Genomic DNA, 14749 nt, shown 5'->3' on the forward strand with positions numbered 1-14749 from the left:
ATTCAATCACACAATCCTTTATCCGCAGACCTGGGACTTTCTCCTCCGATTAGGCCTCCTGATTGGGCAATTCAAAGGTTTTTTTCCCCCCTACCCTGCATAGTTTGTCACACAAAAGTCACAAAAATCCACTGATTTGGAATCTGATGTGATGTATGCCATGTTTGAGATATTAATCCTATGTTACATTGAAATATGACCAATGCCACAGTGGCAATGTGTGATCATTGTGGTTATTATGCAGTCACCTGTTTTCTTAATCAGATGCCATCTACAGTTGAAGTCAGAAGTTTACATACACCTTAGCCAAATACATTTAAACTCAGTTCTTCACAATTCCTGACATTTAATCCCAGTAAAAATTCCCTGTGTTAGGTCAGTTAGGATCACCACTTTATTTTAAGAATGTGAAATGTTGGAATAATAGTAGAGAGAATGATTTATTTCAGCTTTTATTTGTTTCATCGCATTCCCAGTAGGTCAGAAGTTTACATGTACTCAATTAGTATTTGGTAGTATTGCCTTTAAATTGTTTAACTTGGGTCAAACGTTTCAGGTAGCTTGGGTCAAACGTTTCCACAAGCTTCCCACAATAATTTGGGTGAATTTTGGCCCATTCTTCCTGACAGAGCAGGGGGTAACTGAATAAGGTTTGTAGGCCTCCTTGCTCGCACACGCTTTTTCAGTTCTGCCCACAAATTTTCTCTAGGATTGAGGTCAGGGCTTTGCGATGGCCACTCCAATACCTTGACTTTGATGTCCCTAAGCCATTTTGCCCCAACTTTGGAAGTATGCTTGGGGTCATTGTCCATTTGGAAGAACCATTTGCGACCAAGCTTTAACTTCCTGACTGATGTCTTGAGATGTTGCTTCCATATATCCACATAATTTTCCTCCCTCATGAGGCCATCTATTTTGTGAAGAGCACCAGTCCCTCCTATAGCAAAGCACCCCCACAACATAATACTGCCACCCCCATGCTTCACGGTTGGGATGGTGTTCTTCGGCTTGCAAGCCGCCCCCTTTTTCCTCCAAACATAACGATGTTCATTATGGCCAAACAGTTCTATTTTTGTTTCATCAGAACAGAGGACATTTCTCCAAAAAGTACGATCTTTGTCACCATGTGCAGTTGCAAACAGTAGTCTGCCTTTTTTTATGGCGGTTTTGGAGCATTGGCTTCTTCCTTGCTGAGAGGCCTTTCAGGTTATGTCGATATAGGACTCGTTTTACTGTGGATATAGATACTTTTGTACTTGTTTCCTCCAGCATCTTCACAAGGTCCTTTGCTGTTGTTCTGGGATTCATTTGCACTTTTCGCACCAAAGTACATTAATCTCTAGGAGACAGAACGCATCTCCTTCCTGAGCGAAATGACGGCTGCGTGGTCCCATGGTGTTTATACTTGCATACTATTGTTTATACAGATGAACATGGTACCTTCAGGCGTTTGGAAATTGCTCCCAAGGATGAACCAGACTTGTGGAGGTCTACAATTTTTTTTCTGAGGTCTTGGCTGATTTCTTTTCATTTTCCATGATGTCAAGCAAAGAGGCACTGAGTTTGAAGGTAGGTCTTGAAATACATCCACAGGTACACCTCCAATTGACTCAAATGATGTAATTTGATTTTCTTGATTTAGATTTTCTGTGTATGTAAACTTCTGACCCACTGGAATTGTGATACAGTGAATTATAATTGAAATAATCTCTCTGTAAACAATTGTTGGAAAAATTACTTGTGTCATGCACAAAGTAGATGTCCTAACCGACTTGCCAAAACTATAGTTTGTTAACAAGAAATTTGTGGAGTGGTTGAAAAAACAAGTTTTAATGATTCCAACCTAAGTGGATGTAAACCTCCGTCTTCAACTGTATATGTTATGTCTATGCACATACTGTACATATGTGTCTGAGTGGTTGGGTGGTGAGTATAATAAGAGTTATATTCCCTGTAAATGTTCCACTGTCAATTTCCTGTTAATCCTGGTCATAATCTGTTCCTGGATTGACACAAATGATACTGGCAAGTTTACGTGACCCTTCGGAATAAAGTTGCCTCTTTTAGAATTAATGCATCTATTCTGAGTATGTGGTAGACCCCATGGCCCTAACCTGTTAGACTAGAGTAATGATTCGTGCTGCGGCATTGATTGAACTCATTGCAGACAAGTCAGTGCAAATTGTTCATACAGTTACAATAATGTAATAATGCTGTATGTTTAAAGGTATTATGTGGCCACTGACAGTATGCACTGTTTAAAGATTACAGCTGTGGATATGTTCTATTGCCCAGCTCAACCTTGTCAGGTGGGGAATACAATAGTAGAATGCACACATTAGGCAGGGGAATGGCTTCTATTCTATCACATGCTGCCTTATTGTGGTAAAGACCTTTACTCTGGGAATGAAAAGGGTCTGCTGCTGCTCAAGCATAGATTGTAATTCCTTCTTCAATTCACAGGGCTCAAACTGAAGGGCACATATTGATTTGACACATCTCGGGGCTAGAGGAGATTCAAGGTTTCTCCAGGCTCAACAATACACAGATCCCTGAGTTATGAGGAAAATCTCCACGGCTCGAATTGATCGCATGCTGTTCCTCTCTGCCTCATAACCAGAACAATCGGTTTCCGTTCCGTGTAAGTGTATAGGCCTATGTGTATGTAGTGTACCTTAGTCTAACTTTACATTCCATATTCTTCATCCTAACTCTGACTCATTAATAATGTCACAGTTTGTTTTTTATTCCAACAGATACACTACATTACAGTCACAGTACACCTGTAACAGTTCATTTGAATTGGAAAAAAAGCAATGCATATCATGCATGGCTTTTTTTCCAATTCAAATGAACTGTTACAGGTGTACTGTGACTGTAATGTAGTGTATCTGTTGGAATAAAAACCAATGTGGTAATTGGTTTCCAACCCTACTGTGTTATATAAGTTTAGTAATCACTTGGGGCCCGAGAGCCAATCCCTTGTTTTCAAACAGCATAAACTGTAACATAGTGGCCATATGTTGAGCCAGAAAATGTCGCAGCTGAAATGAGATTGCCTTAGTGGGGATTGTTACTGCTGTATTGCCGCAGGGTGCACTGCACTGCTGACGAAAAGTTGGGCATCCATCTCCCCGGTTGGCCCCTACAGAGATGCAGAAAATCTGGGAGTTTGTGTTTCAGATGTGGCTGACTGTCTTCATCCCTCCCCCTTCTGACTGGTGTGATGGTGGGCTGTGAGGCTGTGATCTGCTACAGTGTGATTAAGTCGCTTCATACAGCAGGTACATGAGATCTCACAGGCAACGCCTCACAGCACAGCGCCTCAGCAGAGGGCTAGTTATCTCATCTTCCAGGGCTCACAGTGTGCAGGTAGTGTAGCATACTGCCAGCCAACTAGTTATGGGGTAAATCCATGCAGCACCGCCTCACATAAAGTAGACTGAACATGCTCAGGCCTTATTTGGTTCATCTTGATTTATACTGTTGTTTATGGAGGAGTATGCATATTCAGACACATTCGTTTGAGCATTATTACTTTGCATACATGTTATTTGCATAGCTAAATCCATAACATGCCATGACCATGTACATACCGTATGTGACGTTATGGTACAGTGCCTTCAGAAAGTATTCACACCCCTTGACTTTTTTCACATTTTGTTGTGTGACAGCCTGAAATTAATTAAATTGAGATTTTCATTACCTCTCAAAGAAGAGCACTTATTGGTAGATGGGTAAAAAAATAAGTTATTAATTATACTGTGGATAATGTATTAATACACCTAGTCCCTACAAAGATACAGGCGTCTATCCTAACTCAGTTGCCGGAGAGGAAAGAAAACGCTCAGGGATTTCACCATGAGACCAATGTTGACTTTAAAACAGTTACAGAGTGTGGCTGTGATAAGAGAAAACTGAAGATGTTAGTCCACAATAACCTAAATGACAGAGTGAAAAGAAGGAAGCCTGTACAGAATATGCATCCTGTTTGAATGAAGGCACTAAAGTAAAACTGCAAGAAATGTGGCAACGAAATTAACCTTATGTCCTGAATACAAAGTGTTATGTTTGGAGCAAATCCAACACATCACTGAGTACCACTTTACATATTTTAAAGCATGTTGTTGGCTGCATCATGTTATGGGTATGCTTGTCATCGTCAAGGAATAGGGCGTTTTTTTAGAATCAAAATAATCAGAATCAAGCTAAGCACAGGCAAAATCTTAGAAGAAAATCTGATTCAGTCTGCTATCCATCAGACACCGGGAGACAAATTCACATTTCAGCAGGACAATAACCTAAAACACATGGCCAAATATACAGTACACTGGAGTTGCGTACCAAGACGACATTGAATGTTCCTTAGTGGCCTAGGTACAGTTTTGACTAAATCGACTTGAAAGTCTATGGCAAGACTTGAAAATGTCTGCTTAGTAATGATCAACAAACAACTTGACAGAGCATCAATACTTTTTTAAAGAATAATGTGCAAATATTGTACAATCCAGGTGTGCAAATCTCTTAGAGACCTACCCAGTAAGACTCCCAGCTGTAATCGCTGTCAAAGGTGAGTCTAACATGTACTGACTCAGGGTTGTGAATAGTTATGTAAATGAGATATTTCTGCATTACATTTTCAATAAATGTTCTAAGATTTCTTAAAACATGTTTTTTAGGGTATTGTGTATAGATGGGTGCGAAATAAATAATGAATTCAGGCTGTAACTCAAAAAAAAAATGGAATAAATCAAGGGGTAGGAATACTATCCCCACATAAAAAGGATCTCTCCCAAGACCTGAGTAGCAGCACTCTAAATAATTCTCCAGGTTCTAAATAATACAGTAATAATTGTTGTTTGGCCATTGATAATAAAAAGTGCATATGTTGAAATGCATAAATCTGCTTATGTATTTTAAGGGAATTTCCTGTATATTACAAAATGGCATGTGTGCACAATTCAGCCTTCAAACTACTGGAAACTGTCACGAATTCCCCCGAAGTCGGTTCCTCTCCTTGTTCGGCGGCGCTCTGCGTCATCGATCCATTTTTCATTTTCTTTTTGTTTTGTCTTGTCTTCCCACACACCTGGTCTCAATTCCCTCATTATATGTTGTGAAATTTAACCATCTGTTCCCCCCATGTCTATGTGCGGAATTGTTTATTGTAAGTGCATGTGCACGTTTTCTCTGGTGCGCGACGGGTTTTGTACCCATTTGTTTGTTTCTGGTGGTTTTATGAATAAAACTGCTCCGTTGATTACCCAGTTTTGCTCTCCTGCGCCTGACTTCCCTGCCACCAGTTACACACTCCCTTACAGAAACAAAGTTTGCTGGATGTTATGTGCGGTCAGAGAGTGCGTGGGTCATTATAAACACACAGTACATCACTTTTGATGGAAATGCCAAAGAAAGTGTCAACCAATCCATGCGTTTCCATTTCTCGTCCAAAACAATTTGCAATGTGTGACAGACCATGTGCCACTCTTGCCATAAGAAATAGCAATATAAAATGTTTTCATGGCTTAAAAATGACTAGTTCAGTTGTTTGTTTGGAGCTTTACACTCCATCTCCTGAACTTGAATTAATGCTCGAGAAAATAACCATAGTGTGTTGACTATAGTGTAGGTGGCAAATCCCTCTTAATTAATATTAAAGTACATTACTTCTCATATCTTTGATATGTATTTCTGCATGTTTTCCTGCTATTAAAGCCAGAGTCCTTAATCGGTCACCCCGCCTCTGTAAAATGCTGAGGGATCAGCCTGGAGAAATGTAACAACTCTCAAATTCAAAGACTTGGCTATGGATGCAAGGACTGACCATCCATGAGATCAAAATAATTGTTTTTACCATGTTTTGAGGCTATAAAGTGTTTGTTAACATTAAAGATGCGGTTGTGGAAAAGTTTATGGACGTGTATTTTTCCCGATCACAGAGAGAAATACAATGAAAGCTTTTGGGGGCTGAGTTCTCACTCAATAATTTACGTTCCAACTTCTTATTCTACAAAAACCTCTGTCTCTGGGGTGTTTATTATCCAGGTCTAGGGAGAAACGCTGTACACTCCAGCAGAATGAGAAATGCTGTTGTATCTGACAGCAATTCTGCTGGGGTGAATGTGGCCTAACCTAAAGAAAAATCTAAGTATGACAGTATTTGTGTTGAGGGGATATCATGCTGTAATATTTGAGACTTTAGAAGCAGTATTATAAAAGTGTAGCCCTCAAGATTCCCCAAAACCAGCTACCAACATATGAGTGGTGAGGAATGACTATGCTAGCCATCTGTATTCTTGTCATTGTAGAGGTAAAACCCTTCGAGTAATGTCACGATACTCAATTATTTTGTTGTCCTTCTATAAACCATTATTATTTATTTAACAGGATTTACTCCCACATGCTTTGGTCAGAGCGGGACAGAAGCAGAGATAGTAGGGTTCGCGGGGGTCTGCAGGGCAGCTGTCGTATTTCTGCTGTTAATTAATAAGCAGGGTTGCTGAAGGGTTGCAGGCTGGGCTGCCAGGAAGCTGCACCCCTCACTCTCCTACTATCTCTCTCTATCTGCTCTGACACAGTGGGGGCGGATGTGTCTCTGTGGTCCTCTTCAGAGCTGGAAAGGACATTCTCTCAGTTTAATTCAGCCCAACTCCGGTCTCCCGGTGCTCTAGGACTCAGTGTGTGTGTGACAGCTCTCTCTCTCGCTCTCTGTCTCTCTCCTCTCTCCTCTCTCTTTATTTCATTTGAATCTGTCAGTAGGTAGCAGTAATGATTATTTCAGCATCTCATTTCACTGGGCCCACAGATTGGCAGAGCTAAGCTGGCCCTCACAGCAGCCAATCACGGTCTTTAAATCTATGACGGGAGACTACCTGATTGGTTGGTCTGAACTAATTGAACTCCCACCTATTTAGGGAATGAGAATGTCATTTATAGCACATTATTTCACAACACAGACAATATGTTCTTTGCCTAAAACGGAATGTACCTACTGTTGTAAAGATATTAAAACACTACTGTGCTTTTTCATTACAGTGTAATTACTTTAGAAATCACAATGATCTAATCCAGAGCCAAACAACACTCAACAGGAAGTCACATAGGTTTTGTGTGTGTAATAATACAGGAGACAAGACAACAATGAAAAAAACTAAAAAACATTGAATGCACCATGAGGAACAATACATCCGATATCCCGTAGTACCCTTTGTTTCTAACAATGAAGATCTCACCTAACAGGAATAGTAGTTGTCTCCCAGGGTACTGCGGTAAAATTATTTTATGTACATTTTGTAGACAGCGTGCTGACGAGACTTATTTCAGCATTGTTTGTTTGTATCAGGCAAGGCAGAGGGAGAATGAGGAATGCATTCATCTGGCCCAAGGCTTTTAAGTCGAAAAGCACAAAAGACGACAGGCAGCACCCACAGGTGTTTCCCTCCACCAGCTTGCTCACTCCTCCCTCCTTCCACCTCTGAAGTTTATTTTTTCTGCTTTTCCATCACATTCACCTTCACCTTCCTTCTTCCTCCCAGACCTCCTTCTCCTCTCCCCTCTCAAGCCGACATCTACCTATTCAACTCGGAGGTATCTGGCTCTAATAATACGGTATCAGGGTCGGGGGCTCACAGATGGTTGAAATAAGTGGATCTGTCAGATCATTTCACCCCTGTCGTTTTCCTAATCCCTCCATCCCCTGTAAAAAAGGAATAGTGCACAGAGAGTAGGAGGGGCCAGAGGTAGCCCTGTTTTAACCTACATCATCCCACTTATCATGTCCCCTGATATAGACATGATTGTGTCATCACTTTTAAATTTAGCTGGAAATGCTAATAAATAATTCAGCAGTGCGTTTGTTCATCTGCTATGAAACAAAACAGAGGGCAACACGACACAGGGCAGCACGAGCCTGACAGATTCTGCTCAGTGTGTGATACACATACAGTAGTTTATGTTGGGATAAGAAACGGCACACCTGTTGGCAGGCCTCTGGCCCCGTAATGGATGCCGCCTGATATACAATTCATTGCCTTTTTTATAGGAAACTCCGTGTTGAAGGAAATTGTTGTGCTCGGTTTTGGCTAGAGACAGTGCCTTCCCTACATACAGTACTTTTGCTCATTTGGAAAATGACCAATGCCTGTGGCCAGAATGGCAGCTTTACCTCTGGTGAGAAATGAAGATTCATGTCAACATAGAGCAATGAATATACTCACAATCAACAGTGTTCTGCCCGTCTGCAGCCAGCAAGGATCTCGTCAATTTTTTGTTGTGTGGTCTGCTAGTAACCCTGGCCTCTTAAGTCCTCATACATCCCTTAATTGGACAAACTTGGAGGGAGGTGGTTATGAGCGCTGTGGCTGGTGATGAAGAGGAGTGGATCTTTGGCTCTGGAGTGTAGCAGGGCTTGCAGGACGGCTTGTGGTATCCAGACCATGTGCACTGTCACGTCGTAAGGGCAGGCTCCTACAGAAACATGAAGGGAGAGCAGGGAGTATTAGAATGGCCCTTCTCATTATAAAACAATGGGTCTTATTGAAGGGGTGTTATGATGGCGCTTCAGTGGACAGAGGTTGGGAACGACATAGCTGCCATTGGGTGGATGTTTTACTCAAATGATGTAGAGATGCATTTTAGTTCACAGACATGCATGCAATGAGGACTATTTACATAGGTTGTCATGTGGGTGTGGCTAGAGAACAATGCCCATGTACAGTTATTCAGGACCCAAGTGGATATTGGCTTTGCCATTTTGAAGTGGAAGTGCTGATTGTCAACCAACTTCCATTCATTTATTCTTGGATAAATCATTTATTGGTTTGTTTCACCAAGGACAGGAAAAGAGAATCCCGATGGGACGTTTACAGGACAAACCCACAGAAAAAGCCAAGCCATCCAAATAGAAATCTGACAAGTTATTCAGACTATTATCTATAAATAGCTCTTCCTCTGAGTGTCGCCCCTGGGGAGCAACATTGAAGATGTCCATTTCTGAAAAACAAGACTAACACGCCAGCTGCACTTCTGCCCGATTCTCAGCAATTTCTTCACACGCAAGGGATGCTACCCATCCCTTTTCATTATTAATGAGAGCTGCTCTGTATTTTGCGCCAGCCACAGTATTATTTCGGCTGTGTTTGTCCGGAGGCAGTCACTGCCACAGAGGACGGCTGAATGATGCCGCATGTGAAAAATAAGGGTGGCTGAAAACCAACACAATTACAGCTTATTGACAAGACAAACAACAGATGCCGTGCAATGACATGCAGCTGTTATAACCCTGATCTAAATCCAATAAGATAAGATTACTTATACTAACCCAATTGATCTCAACCATGACCAAAATATGATTTGTTTTTATCCAGCTAGCTAATTCCCAAACACGTAGTTTGACTCAAGGTCCTCCAATGGCAGGAGAACAACATACACTGTTACTACTCACTGATGTATACTATTTCCAATTCAAATTCTGATACTCAAAAATACAACATTGATAACACAGCACTCAGTAAATTAACAAAGACGCTGAATGAAGTCAAGATGGTCATCTTTGTGGCTTTCCTAAGCTTATTCAAAACTTGGTGAACAGTGACAACCAGGTGGTGGTATTCCCACTATGGTCCTTTTCACCTCAGCTGACCACTCTGACCACTCTCTCTGTCCCTCCAGTCTCCCTGCTGACAGAGACAAATGAACTGCGCAGACCCACTATGGTATGGATGAATCAACACCATCTCGCTCTATAACCCCTGTCCCCCCAGCTCTCTCCCAGTCAACCTCGACACCCATGATGACCCCTGACCTTTTTTTTTACAGGCCTAATTCCAAACATTGATGATATCAGTGGCCAACTAAGATGACAGAAAAAGAATGAGACTCAATAGGCGTAGCCCTATATAATAGAACATTCTAAATATGTTTCTTCTGCAAGACCATTGTGATCCACAGGGATCTGTGGGCTTGTTTTTGCTTTGCGACAAAAGCTGTAATTATGTAGAAAACAATCCATGACTTCAAACAGTCTGGAAGTGTAGCTGGTATTAGTCCATGGGGTCCACTCCATTTTAATTCAGACTCTACCTGATGTTGCTGCAGGGAGCGGTCTAGAGGACAAAGCACACCAGAGCTTTCTGGCCCTGGGTAAAATGAACACCAACTGCACAGAACTCTGGGACGGAACACTGTGTGATCTTGTACACAGGTCTGTCTCAAACAGTTACTTCCTCTCACCATCACCATGGTAACCACTTTCAACCTTTGATGGGCATGGTCTCTGGATGTTTTTGGAGGATTTCCTAAGTCCCAGTCTTCAGAATGGCACACAGATAATCCTGCCCTTCTCAAAGCTGCTCATGCGGATCGAACCTCGCTCTGTATGGAACAGTCACACAAGCCTTCTAAGGCATACGGACACACTTAATGTCATCGGCTTTCATAGGAGAGACCCTGTGGACCAGAATGTATATTGTAGGAGTTTATTCAGTGAGTGGAAAATGCAACGGTGATGAATAACAAAGGCTGACGTCTATTGAATCTCTGATGCAGGGGTAAAGTGATGCCTGAGATAATGATAGGGGTGGCCCATGCTGAAGACATCTGTCATTCAAGTGAATTTGGGTGGGTTTGTAATGAAAGATAATTAATCACGCCTTTGAGCACCGACTCTATTATTAATTCAGGCGTGCCCATGCTGAGTAAATGTTTCTTTATTCTCTCATAAGTGGTCAATATTAATAATGCACAAAGGGCCAAGTTCAGCATCAGTCTTTGCAAAGTTCTTGCGTTTGCAAAACGAAAAGGTTTCGCTAGACCATCAATGGTAATTGGAGGTGCTGTGGGCTTGGGTTTCTGTGGTTGGGAGGGACATACAGATGTAGGATCTTAATCTAATCATCCTGTTGCAGGATAACCTTTCCTGCTATATCAAACTGGCTCAAATTAAGATCCTACATCTGTAATTGGAGGTGCTGTGGGCTTTGGTTTCTGTGGTAGGGAGGGAGGTAGTGGCTTGATCGATCCATAGGATAGCTGAAGGTAGACACCAGGCAGCTCGTCCTCTATCTGCTCTCTGTGGAGGTTAAGAGAGAGGCTCCAGCGTAGCTGTCCTCTCACACACTGGACAATCATCCAAGTTGAGCGTCGCCTCTGCTCAGGGCCTGAGCTACACACGGACCCATCCAATTAAATGAAATCATAATTACAGTAATAATTGAGTTGGATGGAAGCTGGTTCTAATTATCTCCACTACTGTCATTTAAAGATGCTTTTAATTATGACTTGTAAATTATATGACTTAAATCACATTAGCGCCTCACTTGAAATGTCTATGGTTTATAGTGTAATGGCATAATCCTGATTACATTTTAAGAATGTTAAGTGTATGAAGCAAGATTGTTTGTACACCATCTCCCAATGAAGATATATGTTTTCTGCTCTACATGACATTTTAAAGAGTGATCATGCTGTGTTTCCTTTCTTCATTAAGGCTGTGGTGAACGGCCTCCTGTGCATTCTTTGCCTTGTTTATCATTTACTGAAGAAAATAAGAAATCTGTAGTGAACTCCCCGACCAGACCAGACCAGCCATGGTTGCCATGGTGACATGTTAACTCTCACTGTCATCTTTACGCTGTCATTGGGAATGCTTCTCACTCAGAGGTTTAACCACAACAACCATTTACCATCTAACTGATTGTCTTCATCATCACCGGACCCCCCATGTTAGTTTGTGGCGGATAGGAAAGGCAGAGGGCAACAGCACTGTTTTCATGTGTGAAAATCCAAAAGGACAATGCCTCTAATCTCTGTGGAGTCTTTTTCCCTGGCACCTCATGTAATGCCATTTGGTTTTGAGATGGCCGGTAATTGCTTACAGGTACAGATGATCTCACCTTATGCACCATGGAGAATTGGAACAGTGAGGATCTAATTGAGGGCAGACCCATTCAGAGGACGAGCACACTCGTCATTTATGGCCACTATGTAAAAGAAAAACACCATGTACTGAACATGTATGTCCAGTTTCCCTATCATGCCTTGGGCTATGTTACTTCTATACAGCGCAATACAGCATCTGTATAGAATACAAAATAATTTCATGGAGAATTATGAATTGGAGGAACAATGAGGTGAATGATAAAAGTCCAATGCATGCCCCTCATGCACATTCATGTCGATGCCCATACTCATACTTAAAGGACAGTAGACAGTGGACTTGGTTTGTCTGATGATATTTCCTCCACTTTATCAGCACTTGTCAATGTTGTTGGGTCCAGCCCTATGACCACTAATATGTGAAAATGAATCAATTTATCTGCCGCTGACCATGCCAAAATCTCCTCAAAGTACCAGATTAGAGAGAGGCTGCTATTAAACCTCCCCGGTTGTGGGCACAGCAATGTCAGGCAGGGAGAGAGGTAGGAAAGCAGGGAGGGAGAGAGGCAGTTAGGGAGGCAGGTAGGCAGGGCCTGGTATTAGCAACACCAAACACGCTCCCTTCAGGAGGTTGGCAAGTAGTCAGGCCATGGCTCTAACCAACTCCCATCCCCTGCTCTCCTCTCTCACCCAGTCCTCCTCAGAGAGGGCTCGGGTTCTGCCAAAGACAGAGGACAGGAGAAGGTTGTGGCATTACAGCAACCCCTCACCCCACACACGCACACATGCACACACACACACCCACCTATTCCTGTCCTCGTCTCCTCTTCTGTAAAAAGATATGCTGATCTGCGCATAGAAATCCAAGCCCAAGGCAGAACAGTAGAGTGGTTCAGTATAGCGGTAGACAGGATCCTGCTGCAGATACTCCTTAGGGTGTAAATAAATAATAGCCCCTGGATGTACTGTATGCAGTGCTTGCTTTAGGAAGAAGGTCAGCTACTCTTGAATATTATACAAAATGCCCAACACAATATCTGCTAAATACATAAATAGCAACAGCCTCAAGTATGTGCGTTAATTTTGCACAACGGCACAATGACCCTTAATTATTTCATCCATTGGTGCGGCAGATTTAATTTCTCTATAAAACCAAAGACTGTCGTGAATGTTTTCAGTGCCATTAATGTAATAGCTCTCTCAATCCCAATGTGAAGTAAAATAAAGTGGTTCCTAAGAGCACTTTCTGAGGATGGCGAACTCCAAGGAGGGGAGGACTGTAATGGTCATTTACTTTACAGTAGCAGACTGGCAGTGCACTGCAGAGCCAGAGCCCGACCTTTCAGTCTATCCCATTCATCTGCTACAGCTGTCACTCAACCTTTCAGGTTCATTCTGTAGCTGCAAGGGGTTCAATTAATCTTGGCAAAATGGGAGGACGGCTCATTTTCACCCTTGGTGAGTAGGTTGCAGCTCTTCTGGTTACTTGGCTGTTTTCCCTCTGCATGTTTGTCCCTAGGCGCTATGCAGCCAGAATAGCAAGAGCCTTCAGCAGCATCGTCACCAGCCACTTTCAGAGGGACTCAGAAGGTGATGACATGCTCTGGGATTCGATGTTAGTCCCCTGCCTGTCCGGAATGTTTATGAGGGTACCATTATTGGCTTCAATAATAGACCTTTGGGAACAAGGGGAAATGGTGTTGTGAAATTGAGAGCTCACCTTGACATATTTATCACTTTATCGTCCCTAATTAGTCCTTCACAGCACTACATGATTATCATTAGAGGTAGAAGGCCTCTCCAGAACAATTTTGTTTTATTATTTGTTGAGAGACTTTGTGGTCTACTGGACTGTCATGCAAAATACATGGCCATTGGCCAAAACCACACTCAGATTGAAGCAACAGAAGACCAGTTATGTCTCTGTTTGACATGGATTATGATTTGGGTTGACTTCATTGTCTTAAAGTACACTTCCTTTATAAACTCAGCAAAAAGAAATTTCCTCTCACTGTCAACTGAATTTATTTTCAGCAAACTTAACATGTGTAAATATTTGTATGAACATAACAAGATTCAACAACTGAGACATAAACTGTGTGTGACTAACAGAATTGGAAAAACAGAATTGGAATAATGTGTCCCTGAACAAAGGGGGGGTCAAAATCAAAAGTAACAGTCAGTATCTGGTGTGGCCACCAGCTGCATTAAGTACTGAAGTGCATCTCCTCCTCATGGACTGCACCACATTTGCCAGTTCTTGCTGTGAAACTCCTCCACCAAGGCACCTGCAAGTTCACAGACATTTCTAGGGGAATGGCCCTAGCCTTCACCCTCCGACCCAACAGGTCCCAGACGTGCTCAATGGGATTGAGAACCGGGCTCTTCGCTTGCCATGACAGAACACTGACATTCCTGTCTTGCAGGAAATCACTCACAGAACGAGCAGTATGGCTGGTGGCATTGTCATGCTGGAGGGTCATGTCAGGATGAGCCTGCAGGAAGGGTACCACATGAGGGAGGGGGATGTCTTCTCTGTAACGCACAGCGTTGAGATTGCCTGCAATGACAGCAAGCTCAGTCCGATGATACTGTGACACACCACCCCAGACCATGACGGACCCTCCATCTCCAAATCGATCCCGCTCCAGAGTACAGAGTAACGCTCATTCCTTTCGATGATAAACGAGAATCCGACCATCACCCCTGGTGAGACAAAACCGCGACTCGTCAGTGAAGACCACTTTTTGCCAGTCCTGTCTGGTCCAGCGACGGTGGGTTTGATGGAGGGATTGTGTGTTCCTGGTGTAACTCGGGCAGTTGTTGTTGCCATCCTGTACCTGTCCCGCAGGTGTGATGTTCGGATGTACCGATC

The 14749-nt window shown here is 42.5% G+C and overlaps 1 protein-coding gene across 2 annotated transcripts in view; it reads right to left on the reverse strand.

The window, feature by feature from the left end:
* The window catches only part of LOC110507868 (galactosylgalactosylxylosylprotein 3-beta-glucuronosyltransferase 1), a 97734-nt gene that overhangs the window by 25241 nt on the left and 57744 nt on the right, over positions 1-14749 (reverse strand). For both annotated transcript variants that reach the window (XM_021588249.2, XM_021588247.2), the window contains exon 2: positions 8217-8466. The gene's annotated coding sequence lies outside the window, so the exon portion shown is untranslated. The remainder of the gene's footprint in view (positions 1-8216; positions 8467-14749) is intronic.

This window comes from Oncorhynchus mykiss, chromosome 27, assembly GCF_013265735.2.
Source record: "Oncorhynchus mykiss isolate Arlee chromosome 27, USDA_OmykA_1.1, whole genome shotgun sequence".
In the NCBI taxonomy this organism is placed as follows: Eukaryota; Metazoa; Chordata; class Actinopteri; order Salmoniformes; family Salmonidae; genus Oncorhynchus; species Oncorhynchus mykiss.